We start from the raw sequence: 5,126 nt of genomic DNA, 5'->3' as shown, positions 1-5,126 counted from the left end.
GAGGCATGTCCTCACTCCGAGGCATGTCCTCACCAGTAGGCAGGTCCTGACTCGGAGGACGGTCCTGAGTCGGTGGCAGGTCCTCACTCCTCGGCAGGTCCTGACTCGAAGACGGTCCTCACTCGGAGGCAGGTCTTAACTCGGAGGCAGGTTCTGACTCGGAGGCAGGTCCTCACTTGGAGGCAGGTCCTGACTCAGAAGACGGTCCTCACTTGGAGGCAGGTCCTGACTCGGAGGCAGGTCCTGACTCAGAGGACGGTCCTCACTTGGAGGCAGGTCCTGACTCGGAGGCAGGTCCTGACTCGGAGGACGGTCCTGACTCGGAGGCAGGTCCTGACTCGGAGGCAGGTCCTGACTCGGAGCATGGTCCTGACTTGGAGCACGGTCCCCACTCAATCAATCAAATTTTATTTGTATAGCACATTTCAGTAGCAAGGCATTTCAAAGTGCTTTACAATATTAAAAACAGAAACACAGAGTCATGTTACATTGCATGTAAACAGTAAAAAAAATTAATAGATAAAAAAAATAAAGATAAAAACATTAAAGACATTAAAACCCGCACTCTAAAGCTAATTTAGCCATAAGCAACTCTAAACAGGTGAGTTTTAAGTTGAGATTTAAATGCACCCAGTGCTTCAGCTGTTTTACAGTTTTCTGGAAGTTTGTTCCAGATTTGTGGTGCCTAGAAGCTGAATGCTGCTTCTCCTCGTTTGGTTCTGGTTTGGGGCATGCAGACCAAAACCAGAAGACCTGAGGGATCTGGAAGGCTGGTACAACAACAGATCTTTAATGTATTGTGGTGCTAAACCGTTTAGTGATTTATAAACTAACAGCAATATTTTAAAGTCTATTCTCTGAGCTACAAGGTGCCAGTGTAGGGACTTTAAAACTGGTGTTATGTGCTCTATCTTCCTGGTTTTAATGAGAACGCGAGCAGCAGCGTTCTAGATCAACTGCAGATGTTTGATTTGTTAGTCAGACCTGTGAAGACGCTGTTGCAGTAATCAATGTGACTAATGATAAACGCATGGATGAGTTTCTCTAGATTGCGCTGAGACATTAGTCTTTGAAACCCGTCTCTTTCGTGTCCCTCAAAAATTGTTCAGGGTCCATGCCTGCCTGAGTATAATCCTCACTCAGGCAGTTTTCATCTGAGTACAAGTCCTCACTAGAAAAAAAATCTTTCTGATCTTTCATTTTGTAAATGTAAACATTTTCTTTGAAGGAATAGGATTCTCCAGGTGATGTTTGAATTTTTCCACACTAACTTTATGTCCTCCTGGGTAATCAAGAAGTCCAATTAAATGCAGTCCAGAAGCGAAGTGTAAAGCATCTCTGGCGAGGTTTTGGAAAATCCATTCACTCAGCTTTTCTGACACCTCTGAGAGAACATCCACATTTAATTCTCCTGTTTCTCTCAAAAGTACGATCAAAACCTCATGGCGGTCTTCCAAAAATGTTTCTCTGACAAGATCCAGTTGGTCCGTCCGCAGATTTTTCAATCACTTTCCAAAGAAGTTCTTTTTTTTCCTGTAATCCGGGGTTGTTTCACCAGGATGGACTTTGTTGGAGAACCTTGTTTTCATGTTTTTTTTAAAAAAAGTGAGCTGTGAGTTTTCGTTACTCATCTGTGTTGAGCTGAGCTAAAATGTCCAAATGATTTCTGTGTTAACTGACCTGAGAATTAACTGACCAGTTGGTGATGTCATGGACTCTATGACATCACAAAGTCATTCTTAACAGGACCTCATGACACAGACATCATTTAAAGTCATGCTGATGACATCGTTGTCAGCAGCATGGCAACTGTTGCTAGGGGTAATAATAGCACGTAGTGAGCATGCGCTATGAAAAACAATAGAATCTGTGGCACTAAATACATTATTCCCACAAGTCTGAACTGGAAGTGATCTGCACAGCTTCGCCAGAACAGGGGGGTCCAGGGAACCAGTGGCCCCTCCACTTTACCGCCCTACACATTTTTATTTGGGTTCTGTCTCCTAACAGGCATAGTAGGCAAGTGTCAATGGGACCGCTACATCCAACCAGTTACTCAGCAAATCCACCAGTTTAACCCAGAAGGGTTTGACCAATTTCTAGTCCCATATTGAGTGCATCGGCTTGTTTTGTTGGGGGCAAAAAAAAAAAAAAAAAAAAAAAAAGAGTCAAAGCAATAACAATATTACTCAAGTAAAAGAAAAAGGTACAGTGCTGTGAAACTACTCTAAGTACTTTTTTTTCTTTTTCAAAAAAGTTACTCAAGGGAATGTAACCAGATCTACCCAATTTTGAACATAGGCAACATCATCAGTAGCCTACAGGCTACTTGTTAACAAGCTTGAGGTGCTGTATTGTTATTAGCTAGTAATCTTTTAGCCAACATTAACTACATCCAACAGCATTTGAACTCAGTCAGTTAGTTTGGTTGAAAAACTGTGCAAAGTTATTTGTGTTGTGCTGGTTTGCTGTCATAATTCTAATATCATTACATTTTATTTTCAGCCCCTTAATTCTATTTACAACTTACATTGCTGATGGCCTATCGCATAATCTAAAAAGCTTGAAAACGTATTACTAGAAATACAAATAACAGTGAAACTTACAAATGTCCAGAAAGAGAAATAGGAAACACTCCATGAAAAACGTAAATAGGTTGCAGACAATCAATTACTTCTAGCAAGAGGCGAGATTATCACTTCTATCCATTAGTTTGTTTCAAGCAAGAAATGGTTTTATGCTAAGCTAGGCGAAGGGAGCCTGTTGTTTATTTCAAGAACAAGAAGCTAAAAATTGTTGTTAAGACCTCATTTCTGCTCTCAAATATAGGTAAACAGTGCTATGCTAAGGTACTTTTCCACTTGGTCTTTTGCATATTTTGTTACTTTATCGCCAAATGAATTTAATCAGTTGATTGACCCACACAAAGTAGTGGATAATTGTTGAGTTTAGGAAAAAGGATACATAGATTCTCCTTTTTTAACAACAAGAATACCATAAGTGTGACTTGTTTTTGAATTCAGCTTCCTTTAGTCCAGAGGTTCCCAAACTGTGGGGCGTCATAATTCCCCCAAAAAAGTCGATGCCCCTTCCCCCCCTCCCTCACACGCGTCGTTTCAACCAGACAGCCATTTGTAATCCATAGGGGGGGCGCAGAAGAAAAAGTCTGGGAACCACTGCTTTAGTCAATGGCTCAACCTCAGTCACTCAGGAGCAGTCAATTTGTTATGCTGCAACCTTGGATGGCTGAGGGTAATGTGTAAGATGATCTTCCCTCAATGTGTAATGCTGTGGTATGAGAAAGACGACACACACGTTGAGCTTCCTTCACATTCAACCAGAAGATTTATTCTTCTTCTGTGTTATAAACACACTTCATATACAACATACTTCAGGTATCGCATACTTCAGTAGAGAACCATTAACTTCATTACATCGGAAATGACTGTAATATACCTTTAAACCAAACAATCATTCTTTTAACATGCTCTATTTAGCATTATGAATTCTATCAAATGACAAAATTAATTCACAAATAGATTTTATGTCTCTAAACCATATTAATTTTGTAGTTAGTGCTTTAAATTGAATACCTTGTCCTCTTTTCTGAGACCTTTTGTATTTATCAAAAATAAAAATATATAAAATATATTTTATATATTTAAGCATCTAACAATAGCCATTGTTGCAATAGAACAATAATATTTTACATCTTGCATAAACAACTATTCTCTTAATATAAACTGAAAAAGGCGCAATGCTTCTTTAACCCTTGTGCGTGTGAGGACGTCTGTGGGGTCGGTTGGACCCCATTTCGACATACAAGGGTTAATACTGTGTCTCGGTACTCAGCTTCACATAAAGATATTGTTTTTGCTACAAATCCATAAAATGAATCACATAAAGTAAAATAAAGAAACCAGAACAATGTCCTTTGAGTGAGAACTCTCTTAAAAAGTGCAAAATACAAGTTCAAATTAACTCCGCTGTCCTTCAGCTAGCTCTCACGCAAGTGTACAGGCCCACTAGCATTAGCTCCAATTAGCCTTCAGAACAAGTCCTGTTTTCATACACAATAACAATTACAAAGCGAACTTCGCAACTCATTAGCTGAGATTCGATTCAAGAACCTTTTCAATTCTTCCAAGAAAACTAATATATGTATAAAACCATATTTTTACTGACCTGTGGTATGAGAAAGATGAGACACACACGTTGATCTTCCTTCACATTCAACCGGAAGATTTAATTTTTAATTCTTACCCAGGATCCTTAACCTATGTCTCCATAACCAAATTTGGGTTTTTTGTCCTTTGTGAAAGTTTGACGATTTATTCTCTTGTAAAATCTCTGAAAATAGAAATAGCTCATCTCTCTTTGAACTGAAAAGGTTGTTCACCCTTGACCCATTCTGATGCCTGAATTGATCTACCGTGCCTGCCTGCCTCTCTGTCTGGTAGTTACCATAAATGGATGAGTCTGGGTTTGGCAGGAGAACGGTGCTTTGGTAATTATTGCTTTGTCAAGTGTAAAGTCTGGTTCATATGGGATGAACTGTAGCAGCCAGGCTTTCTAGCCAACATCAAAATTCATCTCTGGAAGTAAAAACATGTAAGCCCTCCTAAAAGTTGTGAAAAGCCTTCTCCAAAGAGATGCTGCAACAAGTGAGCTGATATTGTAAGCTCTACTGATCGAGAATGGGATTTCACTCAAGTTTGTAAGTGTGTGAACGCAAACAAGCAAATATGTCTGGTAATAGTTATTTCTAATACTTATATTTATTTATTCCTCGCAATTACATGCAACCAAATATTTTACTAAGCTGACATATCTTTCAGAATTTGTCACTGACTTTCTGTCTCTCCACACTGAAGAGAGTTTGTTTCTGGTTGTAAGTGAGAAAACCTAGAGAATCAGGAAAGGATCAAATATTTTCTCCTCCCACTGTATCCGTTTTTGTACCAGTTCACTTCGAACTGTTAGTTGTTTAAATGTGCTGTAGAGATAATCTTGACTCACTGAAAAAAAGAAAAAATATCAAAGGAAAATTAAAAGTTTTCCAAACAAACTTAAAAAGATTCAGTGGATGTGCTTTCTTTAGGGCTACTTGGGTGATTATTTTGTCT

This window comes from Poecilia formosa, unplaced genomic scaffold (assembly GCF_000485575.1).
Source record: "Poecilia formosa unplaced genomic scaffold, Poecilia_formosa-5.1.2 Scaffold204, whole genome shotgun sequence".
NCBI lineage: Eukaryota > Metazoa > Chordata > Actinopteri > Cyprinodontiformes > Poeciliidae > Poecilia > Poecilia formosa.
Note: the sequence above shows the minus strand (reverse complement) of the source record.